The 24,298-nt window shown below is 40.3% G+C and overlaps 1 long non-coding RNA gene across 1 annotated transcript; it reads right to left on the bottom strand.

The window, feature by feature from the left end:
* Nucleotides 1–253: 253 nt before the first annotated feature.
* Nucleotides 254–23,894, bottom strand: LOC138411305 (uncharacterized). Its single transcript, XR_011243949.1, has 3 exons — nt 22,686–23,894; nt 2,990–3,115; nt 254–1,035 (listed from the first exon to the last, which is right to left on the bottom strand). It is a non-coding gene; the product is annotated as an uncharacterized lncRNA (long non-coding RNA).
* Between the last annotated feature and the right edge of the window lie 404 nt (nt 23,895–24,298).

Genomic DNA, 24,298 nt, shown 5'->3' with positions numbered 1-24,298 from the left:
ACTCTTACAGATGCTCCATAATGCGCAGTGCACTGTTGTTCACTTTGTCTTATTAAACAGATTTAGCAATTTCTTACTTCAAGGTCTCCTACTGAACATGTGTTGTCCCACACTTTCAAGTTGCTTTAAATAAAAGTGAGTAAATGTAATAAATAAATGTGTAAATAAACAGTACACAAAATAATCGTTTAATGTATCGCAATCCAAGATTTATATGATAAAGAAACTAAAATACAAAAGCAACAGTGTGCTTATTTGGTTTTATTCAATGTTAGTATTTGTTCACTGCACTGTAAAATTCAATTCAAGCAGTTTCTACACACACATTTACAAAAAATAGCAATGAAGTTGCTTGAATCGCAATTAACTCTTTTTACAGTTTTCAACATATTTCCATCCACAGTGATCTGAACTCCTATGAAGTAGTAATTTGCTATGACCGCAGAGGTATCAATGAATCTAGGAAGAATGCTTACGGTATGGATATGTTGAGTGTTTTGTAAAAAGTGAACAGGGTATTGAGACATTGTTGAAATTATTAAAAATATACAAATCACTTTTTCAGTCATTACTTGTTTTTTTGTCAGATAAAATATTGTTCTCATGTTATTTTCATGCTTTTAATGTAGTTTTGCTCATTTGGGAAAAACAGTGCTTTAAAGCTGCAGTTATTAGTCCTATAATATCAGTCTGATCAGATCTACTACATTTCACAGATGATGGGTAACTTATATTTGGAACCTTTATAGCCCCTTCATGTCCATTCTGTTTTTTTTAGTCTTTAAAAAAATCTATAATTGGAGTTCAACATTTAATGCAACTCTTTAATATACTTTTTTTATCTTTGTCCATCCTTCAGCTTCTACTTTCTTTTCTTTCCTGGACTTCTTTTTCCTCCTTCTACCCCATTTTCCTTTGCCTCGCCATCCTCCTCATCTCCTCCGCTGTTCTCGTCCTCCTACTCCACTCAGCACCACATGCCTCCTTGCCTTCCTGGATGGAACCCAAAATGATTCAGGTTCATTATGCAGGACACTGCATGTGGGGAGAGAACAGGAGAGCAGAGAGGGGAGAGAAAAAAGAAGGATGCAGGGGAAGAGCTTTACAGCATCTGTTGGCCTCTGAGGTAAGGCAGCAGTGTTGACTCACACATATGCACACACATTCTGCAGAGTAACATCACACTGTAAAAGTGTTCAGTATATTTCAGGACAAAATTGGCATTTTAGATTCATGCTCACCAAAATGCCATAATACACATACACACACAAATATCTGCCTATCTCATGAATTGGTATGTGCTTGCATATATTGTGTCTGGTGATGCATGCCGTGTGTGTGTGTGTGTGTCAAGAGTTTGCGGACGCTGAAGGGGACTGAGTTTTTTCTGATGCCTGTCTTGCTGCGCCTGTCTCACTGGGCCATGGAAGTGTCATCTGCCCAGGCCTACACACACACACACACACACACACACACACACACACAGTCTCTCGCACATTGGTGAGGAACAGGGACAGCCCAGAGCTTGCTGTCATCTCATCACACTGTGCAGGTCCAGCCGTATTTGTGTGTGTGTGTGTGTGTGTGTGTGTGTGTGTGAAAAAGACAGTGAAGGAGTGAGAGCATAATATTGCAGCTAAACAGCATGCCTGCTGTCACTGTGGACTTCAAACTTCAGGTTGCATCAGATACACTTACAGAAATTTCTCCTTTTTTAAATCCCTTAATAACATCACATTGGTGTCAAAAGCTGTGAGAAACACAGACATCAGGGGACATTCCCCCTAAATCACACTCCTCTGCTCTAATGCTGTCTATAAATTTGTCTTTAAAACAATCAAGCCGTAAGAAAATGCTTGGAAAATTACTGCATTGCGTTATTTCCCGGCAAAAAGCTTCTTTGTGCCACAACCATTTCTACTCATTACCACCAGACTTAGTGTATTCTAATGGAGAACCCAATTAGCTTGTACGCAGGAGGACTGCTAATGGAGATCACAAAATTCTTGAGTGCTTAACAGGATGCATTTATGTGGTGGTTGGCTGCGCAATTCATTTGGCAACCATCAAGGAGTAATTTGAGAAAAGGTAAGAAAAGACTGGAGGCTGATGTAAAATGTACCTGTTTATGGACTATGGATTACTGGGATTGTAGGAACCCATCACCCTCATGGATTTATTCGGTCACCTTTGTGTGTGCATTTGACGAAGTAGAGGTTAAAAACAAAGTTTGTAGTACAAAGTACAAAGTTTGTAAGTTAAAGAAGTATTTGGGAAAGCACTGCAAAAAAAATAAGGAGGTCGCATTCATTGTAAATAAGTTATAAACAGAAATTGATTCAGTGACATATTTTGGCAGCGAGCTGTCATGTAAAACATTTTACATAAATCGCAGCAGTAAAAAATGTTTTTCATAAGTTTACAGATTCAAATTGTAAATGTGAGAGGTTGAATCTCTGAAGCTTCTCAGGCCCACGTACATGTTTGAGCAACAACTGAACCAACAGGAGCACAAAGATAAACACAAACAAATGTAGGTAAAGTCTATGAATAACAGTGTAATCAAAGCGTAACATTTGAGATACAAAGTAAAGGTATCTGTATTTAGTTACATTGCAATCTGAATAGGCGGAAGTCAGTTACATTCTCAAAATCAATCATTTAATAAAATGATTTTTTGCATTAAATGCTTAGTTCAGTTATACTCTTGCTTGACTACCAAGCAAACTACCTACTACTGAATTGATAGCCAACTGGAGATTAGCCTGTGTTACCGCCTGGCTCAAGGCCGGCAACAAAAAGGAAGGCCGCACACAGATATTACAAGCAAAAAATAGTTTATTTAACTTAAACAAGCAAGCAAAGTAACTAATGGATGTGGTGTGTAAGCAGGAAGGTCATCGGTCATGTTAGGAGTGTGTGGATGGGTGAGAACATGGTGTAGTATGTGTTTGTGTGTTTGTAGAGAGCAACAAACCAAACAAAGGACCTGTGGCTGCAGCAGGCCCAGCTGAGAGAGACCCGAGATTGCAAAGGGCGGTCCTTTATAACTTCTGCAGGCCCTGTACCTGCAGGCACTCCCTCCCGGCTCTGCCTACCAGCCAACTCCCATCAACTGCAAGAGAACAGAATGAGACAGACAGGCAGACTGGAAAAGGGCGTCACACCTGTTATCATTGTCAGCATTAGATTACTAAGCATTCCTATACCAAACAAACCATAGAGTGGAGACCAACTAATGTTCAACATGCATCATGTGACCGGCCTATCATCTAATTATGTTTTAACAGCCATCTGCCAACTGCACTGTTTTGTTTGTGTGGTATGATTTACCAAAAGAGGATTAGCTGCAAGGCAAGATATTCTATGGAAATGTTGATTCACATTGTTATAGGTTTTCATTATTTATACCTTTGACATTATGAAACTAATTCTTCCCAAAAGTGAAGCCAAACAAATCAAATTAATGAACAAATTAACTAATATTTGTTGAGCTTCAATGTCCATTGCTTCTTTTATGTCTTGTAGTAGATTTCTTTGAAGCAGTTTCAGTTTTCAATCAGCCTATAATATAATCATACCTCTATACAAATACATTGAAATGAATTTGATAATTGATAATTTACTGTATGCGAACAAAGAACCAACTTGTAACTGAAAGGTTCATCAGTAACAAACATTTCTGTGTAGTTTAGAAATCAAAATCTATAGCACTGTGATCCAGATGCATCAGATCCAGATCCAATTCATAATCTCCTTGTAAAAGGCACCTCTAATAGAAAGTGGTACCAAGTAAATAATACAAGAATAACACATTTCCTTTTGTCTTCCATACACATGCATTCTCCAAACCGAGTGTACAAAAACCAGTCAGACACTCCTCTCCCTCCCCTCATTATCCTCCTCAGCTGGGTGGTCGACCAGCATCAGAAGTGACCTGCTTCCTGCTAGTGCCGGTTGCCACGGTAGCAGCTGACAGACGTTTCTATTCACAACATTAAAGGGAGATGGGAGGATGGGGGAGATGATGACATGGGAATGAGAGGACAATGGCCTCTGTTTCCCATCATCTTTCCTTGTCAAAGAAACTTTAGCCTGGGTAAAGGTTAAAGGCAGAGTGAGGTAGAGAACAATGGGATGAGAGAGAGTGTTGATGCATGCCAATAAATTAGATTTTTTAATTATCAGACAGATGACAAGAAGCATGTGACCACCCTCCCCTTTTCTACTCCTCTTTCTTTGCCCTGTCAGTCGTTCAGTTTGTTGTGTCTCAGCATCAACAGTCAATTGTGTGACTCGTCATCTCTCCCTCTCTTTTACCTCACCCCTGTTAGCGTTCCCGTTCAGCGTTCCTTCACTTCTTTATTCCCTGTCCCTTGGTCACTCTTCCTCTAATTTCCATCCACCTTTGTCTTTTTCTTCATCTCCCTTGGGTCCTGCTCTGCCGTCTCTCCCACCCACCATACACAATTCCAGAGGCTTCCTGTCAGCTATGCTTGGAGTGAACAGAACATTAACCTACAAGACTGATGCCAGGTACCTTGTATTGTGCTAATAACACTGAAGCAACTCAAATGCATACATGTCATGTACCAGACTGTGCTGTCAGCTTGTAGCCGGAGCAGTTGACAGACAAAAGCAAGATGCTGCTAATTCTCCTTCACTCTCAGACATGAAATGGACAGACAAGGCTGTTTATGGGTAGCAAGGCAGATGGTATTTGATTGAGGAGTCAGGCTAAGAGGAAGCGGGTTGTGGGGTCAGTGGGCTGAACTGTGATAACCTGCAACATTTATGTTTACATTCATTACTTGCTTGGAACAAAAAATGAAAGTAATCAAGTAAGCATGAGCAGTAATTGCCAATAAAGGCGCAATATAGAAAGGAACAGAGCTGACTGAAACTAAAGCCTAACAGCATATCCAGGAAAACAGACACCATGCAAAGATGTCCCCAAAGACAAAATCAATTGATATTGATTATCAATTTCCCCTTAAGCAGTCCAGAGATCAGGCCATATCTGTTATAAAAACATGGCCCTTCCCCCACCGCCTGTTAAGATTGTTGTTCAGGATGTTCCATCATTTCAAAAAGGTCATAAGTTAGTCCTTCAGGAGATGTAAACAAAATGTGTGATGTAATGTATTCTTGAGAGACAACAGATTGAAGTTTAATGTCCCAAAATATCAACTTTCTAAATATTAGGAGCCGTCACAATTTACTGTTAAATTATCTGACAGGGTGAAGAACAGTTCTTTGACCCACTTGGCTCATCAGCTGCCTAAAATAAAGAAACTGCCTCAAACAACTACAACTGAACTTTGCAGGTACATTTCCAGTTTAGAATCCACAGCTTTCTTTTCTGGAGTTTTTACTATCTCACTCTAGTCTGATGCCTCATGTCTCTCATCATTCAAAATAAATCCTTACATAATACATCCAACATATTTTAGACCAATCCAAGTCAAGTGTTATCTCAAGTCATCCAGAACATGTTAACTATCATGACAAAAGTTACAAGTCAAGCCCTAAATGTTTTGATACAGATCTGAGTAACATCTCAAATCTTTTTTAAATAATTTGGGAATGCCCAGTTTATAAGTTCAAGTAATTTGATCAAATTTGTGCAAATCCAGTTTTAAGTATTATATAGAGCTCTTAAGTCAAGTCTCAGCAAATCAAGACTATACAAGTTAAATGAAGTCATGTTCCACTCCACTTGTTTTCTCTGAACATTGTCATCTAATACATCTGTGAACTCAGACTGGGTAAAAATAACAGAATTTGGTCTTTGGGAACAGTATGACAGTTATGATTATTTGCATATAGAACAGGAAGTGAAATCTGATCACAAGTGGTCACAGGTGACACACACAGGACACATTTTGATTGCAGGTGTGATCACACAAACTCTCTCTCTCTCTCTCTCTGTCCATAGTGCGGTCTGTACTCATCCTTGTGTCAAGTGTTAACTGACTGTCCTCGTGGGAACTGTTGGGTTTCTCTATATTAAATACGATTTAAAGATCTTGACCTTCTATGTAAAGTGACTTGAGATAATGAATATTATGATTTGGCGCTATACAAATAAAATTGAATTGAATTGAAATGAAATTGTGACCGCACCACCCAAGACGCATGTTAATTCTAGGTGTGAACAGGCCGTAATGTGTTTGATCTCTTGAATACAGCAGTGAGTGAGGTCAATTGAGTGGGTGGGGGAAGGGGTATACAATCATTTGGGTAAGCTGTTAAACCGCATCCTCACTGGAGCAGCAGCAGTGGACGAAAAAAAGACCTCTGAAACATGGTGCCACGTGCATTTGCTAAACTGATCTGCCATCCAATGGTTCTGGTGTTTCTTGAGCAGCACTACCGTTTCACAAACAAACCGAAGGGGCCCCTGCTGCCTTAAAGATTTAAAATTCAACAATCATACAATAACTATCCCCACCCCAGGAGTGTTCCTGTTCATTAAATGGGTAGAAGAACTATGGTGTTATTTCCATTACCTTCATATAGACTGGGGGTCTCTTGATCCCACTTTGGTGTGACACCAGGAAAAACATCAGGAGTGGAAACTAAAGTGGACCATTGAGATAAGGTTAAGATTCATATAATTCCCCTCCTCTGCTGTATTATCAAGATAAGTGTGATCAAGATGCCTAAGTGTACCTCGTATTGCAGCCCATGCTGTTAAGTTTTTAATCATTCCTATCTAAATGCTTCCACTAACCACATGCCACATGCATTATAAAGGGTGTTTTCGTTTTATGGAGGCAAACAGTTGAGGTGAAGTACAGTATCAGCAGTAATAACATGTAAGCACAGCCGTTGTTTCCGGCTCTCCTCCCCTTATCGTGTCTTGTACAAACACTGTGTGTCTCTCTCAACGTCCCAACTTTGAAGTCCGACATCACTTTGAGGAGATTTACAAGCCTCCTCTTGTCTGTCTGTCTCTCTGCCTCCCTTTTCACTAGAACAACTTGACCACCCATTTATACACCACCCCACCCATGTGTCCGTCTTTCCGTCTCCAGGAAGAGGAGCGCCTGCTGATTTATGAGTGCTTAGCTGTTTAATTCTCCACTATGCTAGGCTGGACTATTGTGTATGTGTGTTTGTGTGTGTGTGTGTGTAAGGACGCGGGGGCCTTCGGTGGTGATGGGGAGAGGTAATTGTTGTGTTGGTCGGGATGCAAAGTTGCTGAAGGATTTTACTTCCTTGGGATAATTAATGGATTAATGGACAGGTTAATTCATGCAAACACACATGACATCAACACACAAAAATTGTGTGATGAAATCATTCTCTAAAAACATCCCATAGAAGCAATACTACAAGGTACTAAAAGTTAAGAAAATAATATGTATTCTTTGTAAAGTGCACAGGAATCAATTCACGTGTTAATGGATCGAGCAGTGGTTTGATCAGCTCTTAGCCGTTAAAATGCTTTATTCCTCATCTTTGGTAAAAAAGTGATGCACTCATCAAACAATAACAAAAACAGAAAGTCCTCCCGTGATGACCGGCTGCTCAATGTGTGCTATCTTCCATGGGGAACAGTCCTACCTCAGCAAGCCCTTCGGCAATTAACTGCTGGCACTGTAGGAAGTTGAAATTCAACACAGCCAGGTACAGTTGAGTTTAAAGGTTCAGTGTGTAGAATTTAGTGACCTCTAGTGGTAAAGTTGCATGTTGCAGCTGAATACCCCTCACCTCACCCTCCCCTTGCAAACATGAAAGAGAACCTGTGGCAGCCTTCAGTTGTCTTAAAAACTCAAAAGATGTTTAGTTTGGATTACTGTTGTAAACGTAGCGGCCTCCTTAGAATGGACCCACTCCCTGTGTAAATATAAAGTATTTAAATGTAAAGGGCTAATTTGGGGGTAAAGAAAACAACAATGTGTACAATTTAGATGAAACACGCTAGTGACAAAATCACTAGGATGATTTTATTTTAAATTTCTGCCGATAGAGTTGCGCCATCAATCAAGAATGCTGCTGTTCAAATTGCAAATATTCCACCATTCCACTAGAGTCTGGACTCCATACTCTGAACTTACTATACTCTCCATTGGGCAAGGCCTATGGATTCATCTAAATTTTCTTCAAGAAATAATTGAATAAGTGGATCAGTGGGAGAGAAAGTGATGCCAAGCTGACTCAGCTTGTGATCTACCGCCTTGAATCGGGGCAGTAATGTTCCCTTCCATCACTAAATGTGACAGCACACGTGAGAAAGGGCTAATTTTGCACAATTGACTGGTGAACCTTTTTGGTTCAGTGGAATTACGGCCTGATTAATCAGCCATGATTAGCATTTCGCAGGACCTCGTGGGATGTGGTGCTCTGATGTAGGTCTCTTATTTATTTATATACCTCCACCTTTCCTTTTTTTCTCTAACACATTAGGCTGCCAGTCCCATCACGCTGACAGGGTCAGTGCCACTGTTCATTACAGGAACAGGGGATGAGACAAAGCGAGCTTGCTGGGGAGCTCCAAGCTCGCTTGAAGCCTCAGTGTTTAAGCTAAGACTCAATGTGCAGTGCATGAGTGCCAGGCAGTCCTGACAATCTAAACATAAGAGCTTTATATAAATGATTATTCTGCTTTCTGATAAGGTTCGGATGAGATTTCCACAGAAGCTGTCACGACACTAAGATAAAATAAACAGAAAATGGAAAGAAGGGTGGAAAGGTTTTTTTTTAATTCAAATACCTAAATTTACCTTCCTACATTTACACACCCCTGACAAGTGACCTCTTGCCTGCATAAGATTATACTGTTTTACCTAAGTTCCTAAGTCCTAAAGGCAGATGTACTGTTCCACCACCAAGGCTACATCCACATTTATGTTTAAAAATGCCGAACTGTTGCTCATTTTACATCTGCCTTCCACACAACTCCAGAGTTTTTGAGTGTTTTGGAACAGACAACTTTGGAAAAACATCTGACGTTGCAGTTTGAAAAGTGACAGCCGGTGTTTTAGTTCGAGGCACAGTTGAATTTACAGTTTTCTAGACTAAATATAAAATAAGTGACTTTTTACCAGTTGATTTAACCCCCAATTAAGTTTATGTTCACTGTTAAAAGAAAGAAAAAAAGACTACCTTGTGAAACAATATTATAACAAGTTTCACAGCAATGTCCTCTGTCAGTCATGTCATTTATTGACCCATCCATTTGCTGCTATCTCCCCCCAAGGTGGACTTTGTTGCTCTTTGTGCAACATCACTTGATTTACTCATTTGCTCGCGTCAAAATTTCTACAGCTACTAGAGTCGCTTAATCACAAAACATAACGAGGGGTCATAAGAATTTACTTGCACAGATGACCTGACAAAGGACAGTCTGGTTTCTGGTGACCAGATGACTGTTCACTCAAACATCTGACCTCCTTTCACCTCTGTCCTGGTCTCAATACTCAGAAAAATGATCTTGCTTGCCACCCAGCTGTTAACTTTAGTATGCCATTTGGTCAGTAGGTGTTGTACAGTAGGTTTAGCCTATAGCGTCTTTAGACACACTGGGCAGCAGTTTTCAGCAGACAGTTACACTGTTGAGACTGAACTGAAGAAATAAAGCTGTGAACTAAAACTGAAAGTTGCTTTTAAGACCCAAAACGCTGATGGGAAAAAAATCTGTGGGTTTGGTCACGAGAAACTCTCAATATTCTCACTGTAAATGTAAAATATTTTTAAAATATAATTTGAGCTATTTTGTTAAAATACCATTCTCAGCCTAGTGCAGTAAAGATCCACACATCACAGCCCTTCTTCCTGCTCATACCTTCGTGTTGCAAATCATCATCATCAAACTGCCGTAGTTTGAAGTCGTCTTCGGTCTGTGAGTCTGCATCCATGTCAGTTTTACTCTCTTTCTTTTTCTCACTCCTCCACAACTCTCGTTTCAGGGCTGTTATAGTGGTGGCTGGCCCTTGGTGGCAATGCAATGTTCTCTCCCAGGACTTGAGCAGACCTGGAAATATGGCTGCCAGGAGAGGAGGTGGCAGATGGCTGACAAGGCATTTTTACCCATAACGCCCCAGTAAAACTTTAACTCCCAAGATTTAGTGCTAGCGCTCTGCACTTAGCAAGCTGCAGCCGCTGGCATATTTTTTCAAAAGTCCCAAACTGATGGTTTTGCCAGCTGCGCATAAACATGCTTTATTGATTGTGCTGTTAAAAGATTCAAAGGGCCAGTATCATTTAGCAAAAGACAGTTTTACAGGACAAATAAAAGCTAAAAATTGCTCAAACGTTGTGGTAGGCATCATTGATTTTTAGAGGAAAACACAGAATACTGAATTAAATTATTCATCGTGTCATAATATTGACTGATGACATTGGTGGACCATAATTTAGAAATTTAAAGGTTCCTAGGCAACAATGGCAATTAAGGTATTTAATTCCCCCAGTTACAATCTCCAAGGGCCTGGCTACAGTCATATCTCTTCATTTGTCCTGGACAAGAGCACCATGAAAGTCATGCTTGCTTACAAAATTGTCCAAAGAGAAAGCTTTATACTCATAGACCATTCAGAGTTTGGGGTATTTTCTTTATAGTGAAAAATATTGTTTGTTAAACCAACCAGTAAGAGAAAAAAAAAACATTACGTCATCGTATTTTATCCATCCTATCATTTTAATCAATACTAAATTCTCCTCAGAACGTAAAGCTACCCCCTTTAGGCTAATGTACCTGAAAGCATCACAAAATAGACAACATTACTGATGCAGGATTTTGCATTATGTGCTGACTATAGGGTGTTTGAAGGGCTAATTGGACCCTGGGTACGTGCAAGTGTGGCAGAATGACTGGAGAAGCTTCAAAGTGTCATAGAGGCACAAGAGAGACAGAGACATAGGGAGAAAGAAACAAATGGGGAAAGGCTGAGAGGCCGTGCAGGACTGGGCTTACCAAACTGTAAGCTAATACTGAAAACAGTAACGTTATTGGACTCAGGTGAAACATGCACACATCAGTGCCTATGAGCCAGCCTGGTGGTGTATGTGACTGAGAGAGAGTGTGGGTGTCTGTGCACAATGATGTGCATATCCCAAATCTGCACATGCTGGCTACAGATATATATTTTTTACTGCACACATCTGCCAGTGTCTCTACTAGGGACCCGTAAAAGGGCTGAACAGTGTACCAGTCATAACCCAGAGCAGCAGACTGAGGTATAGAAATTACACATCATATACTTCTCTTTCTCAAGCTCACATTCATCATTTTCTTTACTCAAAAAGGAAATGACATCAACATCTTCCATCCATTTGTGTAGCTCTTGGTGCAGCAGTCATTACTGGAAATACATTAAAGAAAAGAATCAATAGCAAGAGAAAACATAAGCAACAAAAATAACAGTAGCCGCAGCAATAATTAGCATCAATGTTTAGCAATAGAGTTCAGCTGGTTTATAAAAAGCAATATTGTTTTTCCACAAATTCATAATGCAGGTTGGTTTGATCTATGTGTCCATCATAGCTGTAGCCTTTCAGTTATGCACAGGAGAAACATTATTAGGTCCCAGGTAGTGCAACAGTGAAGTCTGAACCAGTTTCATAAAACTAAGTACAGTGGGAGTAAAAGAGAGTAGTGTTGTTGATATACTGACATAAGAGCTTTCATAGTAACACCGGTAGTAGTATCAGTAGTAGTATAGTAATAGCAGTGGCGGTACTAGATAGTAGCTGTGGCAAAATCTTACTTATTAAAATTAGTAGATGACCAGTCATTATTCAGACTATTATTCTGAAAAAAACAGCAGTAATAGTGATTTAAGGTTGCCAAGAATTAGTAGCAGCAGTTTGTAATAGCAGGATTGAAGCTGAATTAGCACCCGGACAAAACTGACAACTGGTTGAAGTACTAAAAGCTCCAGGCTATAAGTTTGTTTTTGCTATTTTTGAGAAAAATTTGTTTTGAGAAATGGATGACTAGACCCTTTATGAAAGCCTGAGCTGAGTCTTGTTGTATTACCCAATTTTGAGGTCTTGTCTGGAAGACAGCCCCTGAGTTAGAACAATCTATTTTTATTTGTATCCTCAATGATCATCTCTGTGTCAGATTATAGGTGATCACAGAGTCCTAAAAATCTGCTGAGACTTGGGTGGGAGACATGGTAACTTTGGCCCCGATCAATCATAGCTTGTCTTTGCACAACTTGTGTGGCACACATAATTGGGAAGGGGACACCAGCAACCAAGTTCTTACCAAGTTCACTGACAGCACTGACAACATCACACCTTCTCTGCTTTGCTTGTGCTTGGAGAAGCGCTCTGAGCTCCAACGGGGCAATGTCATGGAACAAGTGGTAGCAGTTGCCAAACTTGCTGAGAGAAGCCGAAATCTGACACACTCTCTTTTTGTCAAGCCATAATGAGGCACACCAGATGCACTGTCCATTGTCTTCTACTGTGTCGCGCTACACAGGGTACATATCATCTGTATTTTTATGCCAGCAGTCAATTTTGTTCCCAACCCATGTCTTTCATGTTAGATCGATATTGTGAAGCCTATTCTAGTTATGTGCTTACATAGGCTTTTGCATATGAGAAATGTTAATTAAATCAACACATATCAAGTCTGGGGGCCATTAGTACAGTTTCCATTCTACAAGTGAGAGGAAAACTGAGGGTCAATCAGGTCCTAGCATTGGCAGTCCCTAGTCCCCACTGGCATGTTAATCCAGTAAGTTTAAACACTGGTAATAGTGACCCGTATGTCCATTGTATTTCATGCTTTGAATAATGAAAGTATGTTTGAGGAGTAGTGTAATTTAAATCAAACTGCAATACTCTCTCACATTTTGCAGATGCACAGAGAACATAGCCAATGCAAAATGTCAAAGATGCTCTCAGGTTTACCACATATCCCAAGATCTCTCCAAGTCAGTGGATCGTTTTAGCCTGACAAAGTTAGCAGGTAGTTGTTAAACATCTTTACTGTATTCCACTGTGTTTGAGCTGCTCTCCTTTCTACAACCTGCTCCACAGTGCGAGCATTCAGCAGCATATCCAAGGGAAAATTAGGGGAAGTGAATATGTTTTAGTCGCAGTAGCGAATGACTCAGACAAAGTGGTGGGCAAAATGCACAGATATCCTTAACTTGGAGGCTTTCATTATGAGGAGCTGAGCATCACTTTCACTGGTTAAAATGTAAAATATAAAAACGTGAACCAGGAGGATGTTAAGAATTTTCCAGCTGCAGCCAATGACGTTCTCTCCACCATGGAGACCTGGAGAGGAATAGCTGTCGTAAAAGCAATAATTGTAGTAGTTGTACCTATGGCAGTAGAAGAAAGGTGCACCAGTGGAAAAAAAACATTCTGTGGTGTAAGAAATGGCCCAAACCAGCAACAGTCGTTCTTCTTGATGTCGCCTCAACACACCTCCATCTATTTATGCACCTACAGAGAGCAATGGGCCAGACTGCTGGCCCCAAACACACTGCATGAGATGCTTTATCTCCACACATTAACATGATAGAAAAATGCGAATACTAGAATCTTATCTCAGCTTCACATTATAAAGAGCATTCGTCATGAAGCACATTATGTATTTATCATGTCAGCAGAGGGAAAAGGATGATGCAGGCAAGATCACAATTACTGGTCCCATGGTCAGTACAAGGCCTCTTATATTGTCCATATCTTAAAAATAAATATATAAAAAAACAAGAATCTCATCAATTCTTTCACTTCATATCCCTCCCCCCTTTTTGTTGCCATCTTGGATCTGAAATTAACTTGCACTCCGAAGCCTGTGACTTAATAGGATAAAAGTATAAAGAACTATAAAAAAAGACCTTTTCGGAATCAGTGCAATCCACAATATATATTAACTGAGCATGAAGCTGTGATGTGCAGACAGATAAATGTGCTGGAATTACTCAATCCTTTCTCTTTTAATAATTCTGTCATCCATACCGGCTATTTGACCATTACACAATTGAAGTCATTTTTTGTAGAAATAGGTAATATCATCAGTCATTATAATCATTTAATACATCTCCTTCCCACTCCACTCTCTCACTTTTGGTTCCTAAGCAGTTGCCAAATCCTGTATCTAGTAGTTCCTCATGGAAATACATTTCAGTGGCGGGCAGTGAAATTGGGCTGCTTGCCATGTAGAACTATATGGGCCAGATATGGGTGGTATGGGACAGTGTGTGCAGCTAGTGGGGAGTTTTACAAATTGGCTGTGTGTGTGTCATTAATTCACTTTGTCTAGATGTTTCTGCCTCTGATTCATTGGTTTGCATTCGGCAGAGAGTTTACAATGTGTTGTCTTCCTCTTCTATTTCAAGGGAGCGATCATGGAAAGTTAAAACATCTACACATTACAAAAGCCAGTGAAATTGACTTTTTTTTTGCATTTCTGTATCTTCAATCCTTTCAAATTGTTCTGCAGTAGAAAAACTACATGAAGGAAATTTTAAAATAATTTCTTTTCCTTACTACAGTTTAGTGTACTGCAACAAAGTATGGTTAACATTCATTTTTTTATTTCTCAGAGCCCTTAATTTTTGAGAAATATTATTTTTAGTAAATACTGAAAAAGTCAATGTTATACAAAGGATCTGCATACTTCTAAATGTAATGAAATCTTTGATGCTGACCCCACCCACTTAACATTGAGAGACTCTCAATGGACTCACCGTCAAATCAAAGAAACAGAAAAATATAAAATATATACAGAATTAATAGATTATTCTCAAAATTAGGAAAATGAGAGAAACTTGGAGTGAGCCTATATCCTTTCAATATATAATATTTTTCATTATTACTCTTTTTTTCTAATTTATGTATTACAGTTGTGTTATTACAAACATTTTTGTGAAATTGTATAGTCTATGGGTCTGCCACAAAAGGCCTCACCCAACTGTTGTCTCCCCACTGAAGAATCCGGTAGTGGACATAAACAGCTCCTATTTTGTATAGGTAAGAGATTTTTACACTAAAACTCTGGAAACCAAGTCACCAAACCCACAGCCAGCGTGGTTTATAAAATGAAACCGTTATACTGGCTTACACAGGTAGTAGCAGTAGCAGTAAAGATCCAGATTACCTTGGTGGTGGCCTCCTCAAGAACAATCCTTTTCATGAAACTTGTATTTTCTTAAAAAATCATAAAACAACATATGAACATTGTACATTTTATTTGTATTTGTATCTAGTTGTTTAATTGTTCAGAAACACTATGGGGAAATATTTAGGAATTAGTAATGAAGGATTTGACTGAGTGATCCATTCAGTTCAATGAACCTAAATAAATGGCAGTACATTCTGGAATAAGCAACTAGTACAGGTGGCGACTGAGTCCAGGACTGTTAACAGTGAGCATCCCACAGAAAAAGCAATATGCTCGACACCTCCTTAAAGATGCTGGAGAAATGTACACAGTTAATCTTCCTCCCCTTTGATTTGATTGTACTTGTTAAATACAAGGGGACTTAATCAAGCTTAAAAATAACAAACAAACAAATAAAAGAGAGGTCCTGGGAGAACTCATTAGAAGCCTTGTCAAATTCCAAGAGACTATACATAATTACTTTACCAAAATAAAAATGCAAAGCTGTTTCATTTGTATTTGCTTTTCTCTCTGAATTACTGCTGAACTAAGGTTATTGAAACTTTCTTCCTTTGAAAAGTTTGATTGAGCAGGGTGAACCCAGTGTGTGATACGCTTTGTGGGCCCTGTGGCCACGCTCATCTACGAAGCTGCATTTTGTTACCTGACAACGTCCACCTATTGTGGCAGGAATAAAGGGGGGAAGGTGAAAAAAATGCATTCACTTCCCTCCAATCATAGAAAGACAGAAAACCAGGCCAAGTTGATTAAGAAATGAAACAACTTGAGCAAATTTCTATAAATAAACCTTTTCCTTTTTTTGTCTTTTTAATTACCGGATCAACAGCGGCTCAGATGAATGGCCCAGCCATCAATCTTTAATTAATGTCATGCTTTGCGAACTGCGGCAATGCTGGGCCTGATTGAAAAATAAGCCAATGATATTTCTATTAGAGTTTGTCTTATTAATAACGCGTCAGGCCTTTAAAGACTTGTCTCAGAGATAGCCAACCACAAGGAGATGACAGACAGATTTTACAGTTGGCTCTTACAGCGTCACATTTACACAGATCTGCTTAATTGTTTTTATTTTTTTTCTTGCATGATTTAGCCTTCCATACACCGCTTTTGCATTTTCACTGTTTTGTATTAAGTGGCTTCCTTGCAAATGCTAAAATTAAAGCCTCTATTACATTTTATCGCTTGTACTGTACATCTAAATTTTATCCCCGACCTGTTACTTTACCACCAGTCTCTCATACCATAAAATACCTTTTAGACACCTGGTGTTGGTATGAATCCAAATAAGGAAAAAAAGTCAGTTTTACTGGAGTATTGCTGGGAGGGTACAATGTACTGCAGCCTATGCAGTTTTCCATCAACAGACAGGTTGCAGGCACAAATCCTCCAAAGGCAGCAATATAACAACACCTGTAGTGTTAAAGCCAGCTGCGAGGAGAGAGCAGGGGGACCAAAAAGGAAAGAAGAAGGGATGACAAAGAGGGATGAAAGTTGCTGATGGAGGTCTCTTGCTCTGTTTTTGTCTAGCCATCTCTCTCATCTGGGTTTGGCCTCAATCTGAACATATCAAGAAAAACCTTGGAGCTAAAACTTTCATTTTGGTTCTAAGAATGAGTTAACCAATCAATATATATACACTACACCAAAATACAGTAGACTATTTATTTATTTTTTGTCTTATTTTTCTTTCTTTGCTTAATCGTGTACAGCTTTGGCTGCAGGAGAAGAAATCAGGGGTGTGGTTTGGGGAATGGTGCCAGGGAGAGAGTGTGATTGGCTAATCACCCTCTCCCCTTCGTCAACAGTAGCGTGCTGGGGCAGAGAGTCCCCTGGTCAACTCGGAGGGCCGATTGAAGACCTGGAAAGGAACAAGGACCCATGGTCCATTGTGGTTTCTAGCAGATGGAGAGTGTGTGTGAATTGGAGGTAATAAAAAAGTTTGTGTGGACACTCAATCATCCAGGTGTCTCAATGATGAGGGAAACTTAAGTAGCATCACCTGTTACAATCAAAGATGGTCACAAGCGCTTTACTCAAACTTCCGATCTCTCCTGTGCCATCTGGGTGCCACTTTCTGTCCTGTGGCTCCTGTGTGGATAATGATAGCCTTCTTCTCTGTCATTAATGGTTGAGCATGCTTGGGCATTTTCCATTTATTATAGTTCATTCTTGATCTTTCTGTACCCTTATCTTCATTCCTCTATCCCCCCGCCTTTCGAAGAAGCCCTCCACTGTGACTGCATGCAACAGTTCATGAATATTTCACTCTCATGCCCAGTCGCCTTGTTCACTGGAGGATGTGCTGATACACAGGTTACTGTTGTCACCCTGCGTGCTACACATGTCCGCCAAAAAGAGCCCATAAAATAGGAGGCATTACTGACTCCACCCCCACACAAATCTGATAACCAAAGGCCCGGATCTTAGCACATATAGATCTTTTCTTCTAAATTTTACACAGAATACTTGTAGTTCTACACTCACACTTTCTACTCTTTGCACTTCAGTGTGAGTACATTCAGAATGGTCAAGAAGGTCAGTGTAAAACAATGAAGAAAATGTAATTGAATTATTGTTGTTTTTATCTATAGAATACATAAAGTCCAAATAAAGAGGTGAAAAAAGCCAAACCATGAATACAATTACTGTATACCTCTGCATCAAGTGAACATTCTGAGGAGGTGCTGTCTTTTAAATTTATACACCAACAAACTAGCATCCGTGTCCATGATGCGTGCAGTGATGGAATGCTTTATGTGCTCTTGAGAGACAGTATATTAAGAGCCCATACTGCACCAGCAATAGAGCAGCACTTTGCATACCCCATTTTCCTCTTCATCTGGCTGTTATTTTGGTTCCTAATGAAATCACACACAAATCGCCCAAAGTGCTGACAACACAAGCTTCAAGGCCAGAAAGCCAATCCTCTCAGGGCTCCATTTAGATAGCAGCTAAAGGGGGTGCTCTCAAACTAGATTTGTTTCCGTTGTCTATTTTCCAGTTCCAACGCTGCCTGCCATGGCTGCTGTCCGGAAATATCTTCCCAAAAAAAAATCACAATGAAAAAAAAGTGTTAAAGGAAATTTATGAGAGCAACGCTAGTGAGTTCATCTAAATCTGCACCCTGGGCAAAGAAAAACAGAATGAAAGGCAGACAAAGAGAATTGGAGAAATGCTCCACATCAACCAGCACTGCTTAACTTCTTTGCATCTCATACTATAGTCATGGCTACATTTCCCTCCCAAAATGACACTTTAATTAAACAAATTACTGTGCCTCGGGAGAAGGACCTTCACGAGTGTGATAAGGCTGCGGGGAGATAAAAGCCTTATAGGGAGTGTTTATCAGAGACGCGGGGGTTTAAACCTTTAATAGGTAATGCCCAGATAAGTAAGCCTTTGTGGTGTTACAGGCGCAGAGATATTTTACACAGAGGAGCTTACCAATGAGATGGGGAAAAAGAAGCTGGATCAAACCAACGACTTAAAGAGTCTCTGATTAAAAATGCCAGAGAAAAGGGGGACACCAAAAAGTGTCCCTTCACTAAACTCTACTCTTTTATTTATACGCATATCAGTATGCAGAGACGATACTGAGATTGAGCTCTTGTGGTCTTTTCTTTGGGTTTAACCTTGGCTAGGACGTGGAGCCTTTTTTATTTGTTATTTTATAAACCAGCATTCGTGATAAGACTCTTACCAATTTTCATGGATTAACACGAGTGGAAACATTTAATTGTGTGCATCCTAGTAGTAGATTTTACCTGTCATACATACAAAGACAGAGCTCAGAGCCAGTTTTCAAAGAAGAAAGTTTTAGTATGTGATTCTGGTAACAAGTATCCATCTCATTATGGAGACTATGAAGTTTCTGGTTAAAAACCAAAAAGGATATCAAAAAGAGTGTGATGTGTTTTGCTTAAACAAGTGAAGCATTATTGTGTATTGTGGCTTGTTTTGGGATGGTGGAACACGGTCTTGTTCCTTCTGGGTGTTGTGGGGTGAACTCAGTGAAACACCAGTTAATGGCACAGAGCCTGACGGCCCTCGAGACTTGCCTGCACTTGGACACTTACACACAAGTTATTCTTTCACCATACTACTCTTGTGAAACAGGCTTCATTTATCCAGAGGGGTTGTTAAGTGGTGATTATTGGTAAAGTAATTGGAAGTATACAGTGATGGTGGTTGGACAACTAAGAAGGTTTACTCTTGAAGTTGGACCAGTGGGACTGCTCATAGCAGCCTAGCCTTAAGCACACACAGTGTAAAGATAAGGCTGCATCAAGCTGTTAAGTATTATTACAGGGGTGAGAGTGGAGGTTTGGCTGATACCCACTGTGGGGCCAATGGTAGGTCAGACATAATTTAATATGTATTACAGGCTTCTATATAAGGCTCACCAAACTTTTTGGTCAATTTAACTATGTTTCTTAGTTCTATAACTTCAGTTTTCGTGTCATCCAAGACCTGTCATGGTCAATGCTAATGTCAGCTTTAGGAAATAGTCTGTGCTTGACTTTGTTGATGCTGGACTTTAGGAATTGAGTCTGCAGGGGAAAAGAATGAAGTGTATCATGTGTGCCTCAACATTGGGGTCATGGCAAACTTTTCTTTTGGAGGTATGCTTGTATGTTTTGGCTAAAGTGAGCTTGTGGCTGCTGGAAAGCTCCACAAGTCTCAAGCCGTTGATCTCCTCCCAAACCAAAATGTCAAAAAACCACTGGACTTATGTGCCCTGTCCTACTTTGGCAATCCAATTGTGACATGACAATGATCAGGGGCCTCATTTATAACCGTTACGTACTCACAAAACGGGGCCTGAAACGTGCATATGCCATTTCTCACGCAAACTTAATACATTTATAAAAACAATCTTGAAGAAAAAAATTGTGCTCTTTCATGCAAACTCTGACCCATGAGTTCAAACATTTTGGAGACGGGAAAGTGACAATGCAGACATGAGGTGGTGAACTGAAGCAGATTATTGATCCACTTCATCATTTACATTAACCAACAGCTTTATTTGTGCTCGCACTACATACCTGTTCAATAAGAACCTTCAATTGCAAAATATATGAAACAACCTACAGCAAATTACGTTCAGCAGAGTTGCAGAGCCGAGTCATTAATAGTTTTATTAATACCTTCTAATGCTGTGCCTGTATCATTAAGGATGAGTGTGTATATAATCGCTGTAGTGAACGTGACTGTGCCATCAGGTGCACAGAGTGCACATATTTTGGTACTTCTTAAAATCAGTGTGGTTAATTGCCTGTCACAGGATAAGGCAGGGCTAGAAGGTGTTGTTGTAATGTGTCCCTGCAGATATATTATGTCATGGCACTGCAGTGATAGGTTTCAACAGCATTTAATATGATTGCTGGAGTTCAGTAAGAATGCTCATCCAACATTTGTCACTTTTAAGAATTCAACTATTGACAATTACTTTAAAGAAATGCTTCAAACAATTTCCTCTTGAAGCTCTTTTCTTTTGTGAGTGATTTATGTAAAGTCTTATACAGTATATAGTCTTTTTGCAATCATTTTTTTCTCAATGATAACATGTGTTTTCATGTGTATTTATTTACTAAGGCGGCTGAAAAACTTGTGATTCTCTTGCACATTGTTACGTGCCGTGTTCTGTCTCATCTCCTCCAGGTGTGTGCTCTTGCAGCACCTCCACTGGCACAGCTGAAGCCACTCCAGAATCAGGCAGAGGCTGATAAAACCTGAGCAGAGCTTCAGATGTTGCCAGTGTGCGAAGTGGCAGTGTGGAACGAGTGGACTGTGTATGAATGTGTGTTCTTTGTTTGCTGCTTTCTGTGTATTTTTTGAACTTCTGTTGCTGCTCTTTTGTTGTCATGATTGATTTCAGTTAGTTTTTCTTTGTTTGCTTATTCCCCCTTCAGTTTTGTGAGGAGTGTTTTGTGTAGATCTTACTGTTGTTAATACAAATACTTGATTTAACTTGAATGCATCCTGCTGGTCACTTGCTGCTGGTTTATTTTTAATTGTTTGTCCCTCATACCCTGGACCTCTCAGGGGATGGAACACAACTGTTGCAAACATTGTCAAAGCACTAACATCACTCACTGCTTCACAAAGCTTTTGTTCTGTGTGAATCATACAGGTTTAGGAATGATACATTAGTTGTGTGAAAGCTGTTACTTTACATCACAGATGTTCTGAATACTAAACCTCTAAGGATTTATTGTTGAAAATCTTTATCCCAAACAAAAAGGCTTCATGACCTGAACACAGTGTAGGTTGGATTCTCTTCCTGTAAATCACAGATACAACAGAGGCCTTATTTCATTCAACACTGAGTATTTCTTTGAAGGGCAGCATCACAGAACTTTTAGTGTCCACTTTTTAAACCTAAACAAGACCAACTGTGATTCAAGTAATTCCATCACATCCAATGAACAGGAGAGGCAGCAGAGGAGCAGGCACTGAGGTAGTGATGATGTCATTGATATTTGACATTACTGTAACTGCATCCAGGTCCACATGCAGGCTTGGAGAACGGGCTCCTGCTGGCTGAACACGTTGCATGTGTTTTAGCTTAGAGGAGCATGTGGTAGGGTTACGCTGCAGGACACCATTAACCCGACACAGTGTGTCAGACAGACAGACAGAGTATAACTCACCACAGTTCCTTAACCTTCCCGACACACACTGCAAACATACGCCATTGCAACGACACCAAAGAGCTCAGCACTAAGTTAACAGCCCCCAAGAGGGAGGGGAGAGTGTTGCCAACTCTCAGATCACTTCCTGTACATATACCAGCCTCTCCTCCACCTCCTTAGTGTGTATGTGTGTGAAGGGGAGAGGCCATGACTATACAGAATCCATCCCTGTCTTCTCTTCTTGGAGGGGCTGTGGACCACCATGGAGTGTGTTCAAAGACAGCTGCTGGTTGTGGGAAATTATCCCTCTCTGTAAATGTTTCCCCTTTATTTCTCCGTTTGCTCCTTTTTAGCTTCAAAAGTCACGCTTCGCTTGCTTTCTGCGGAGCAAATTGGGATTGCACAGGACTGGTAGCACAGTAAAAATGATTCAAATGGAACAGCTGCATAAAGTGGATAGCGTAACGTCACTACTATGCTCATTTTTATTTTAGCGCAAATGATTTACATTACAATTGTGGGCAGATTTACCTTATCTTACTGGGAGTGTGCTCTTTTTGATTTTGATCACTATAGCAAATGTATCATCATATGCTTTCCTTTCAATCACACATTATTTGGAAGATAAAAGCAGCAAAGAAAGAACAGGGGCTGGGTTTGTCAATGGCAGCCCTGGGCACAGACAGTTCTCTGCCTGTCACATACCTGCTGCTGCCACTTCCCTTTAGCATAAGCAAGCGTGAAATGTTTACTTGAACACATTTCTGTGGGAGAGCGTGGAATCGGAGCTGGCACAGGCTGCATAGGAGGTGCACCGATGTGACAGATAAATAAAACAGGGTGAATGAGAGAAAGACAGGGGATGAGAGAGGAGGATGCTGAAAGCGAGAGTGTCTGTGTGCATGTAAGCGTGTGCATAAGATAGTGAAAGAGCAACTGCCACTTGCCATTGTGCCCGCTCCGCAGCTGAGGTGAGTCTTCAGTGTGGGATAAATCCAACCTGATGCACCCGTCCCTGTGCCTTCAAAGCATGCAGACATTGCCATGCTGTTCACGTCACAGAACAGGCACACATTAGCTGTCAAACTCCTCTTTCATCTCACAACTTCAAAGAGGCCCATTGATTACTCTAAGTGGCCATTACCAAACATCCAAGCCTGCCGTCTCAGTCAAAGGCAACCACTGACAAAGAAGAAGGCAAAGTCATCATGAGGCAGAATCTGAAGCGGATGGAAAGGGCAGCAAACCACAGACAGAGAGGCGGCAGAGTCAGGCGACAGAGAATAAAAACACCAAAGAGGAGAAAATATCACTGGCAAAATAAATAAACAAGAGCAAACAATGGAAGAGACAGACACTTTTGTATGTGTACAAACAAGGCACTCTTGTTGAACGCGTGGTCGGAGAGTGATGTGAACACGGGATCCGCTGAAAATGCCCCCCCGGTGATAGCAGAGGACAACGGAACAGAGCTGAGCTGCTGTCTGCCGACAGACTTGAGCAGCGTCTGGGTCCGAGAGATGGAGAGTAAGAGATTCAGACAGAGACAGACAGGCTCTGGAGAAGCACAGCTGTATTCACAGCAGAGCACTACTCACTGTCCGATCTTACACTCATTTGATACGTTATCTATTCTGTACTTTTTGCACAAAAATCAAAAGTGCTTTGTTTTTGTGCAGACAGGAAATGTCATGTAAACGTATGTTTACTGTAACACAGTATTGTTTTAAAAGGCTGACACAGATTTAGTTCAATAAAACTGTCTGGTATTTGTGTTTTTATACTCCATACCTTCACATAGGAAGTACAAACACATTTAGGGGAAAGATTGTCACTTGAAACACAAAGAATCCTGACATTAATAAAGATTTTTGTACACCCAAATGTTGAAACGACTTCAGGTTATCTTTGGCACCAAGTGGAGTTGCTGTGGTTTACTTGTGGCCCAAATCTTTCCATGCATTATGTTGGCCAAATGACTGTGATGCAGTGTGACAGTATGCGCCTAATCTGCAGGGCAGAAACTATCTTGCTATGTGGGATTGCACTCTGATTGGTGTGATGTTTTGATTATCACAGTTCATCAAGGTGATTATACACTAAAAGATTCCATGTCCTACAGCTTCAGAGCCATTTCTATCACTCACCGTTGGGCGTTTTCACTTTGGTGCCTGCTGCACATCTCCAATCTAAAATTGACATGGAAAATATGTGCTAGGAGTTGACTTCACATTATATTAAAAACGACACCTTTTTTTAAATGTTGTGAAGGACAGGCTCTCGGTCGCACAGCCAGCGGATAAACAAGGCTTTCTGGTTACAACACTTCACTATGGCGATTAACAAGCTGTGTGTAGAAAGATAAGTCTTGGATTAGTCCTGCAGTCGACACACTGGTGGTGTGGACACACACTCGTGCAAGTCACAGCTGGAGTTCAGCAAAGTGACACACACACACACACACAACGCAGGCAGTGTGGCCCTTTTTTAAGTTAATCTATACATTGTGGCCCAAAGCAAACAGATGTACTGTATAAAATATGGGCCAGATTAGAGTGAT

Source organism: Paralichthys olivaceus, chromosome 1 (genome assembly GCF_024713975.1).
Source record: "Paralichthys olivaceus isolate ysfri-2021 chromosome 1, ASM2471397v2, whole genome shotgun sequence".
Classification (NCBI taxonomy): Eukaryota; Metazoa; Chordata; class Actinopteri; order Pleuronectiformes; family Paralichthyidae; genus Paralichthys; species Paralichthys olivaceus.
The sequence above is the reverse complement of the archived record's forward strand: the minus strand, read 5'-3'. Positions and strand labels throughout refer to the sequence as shown.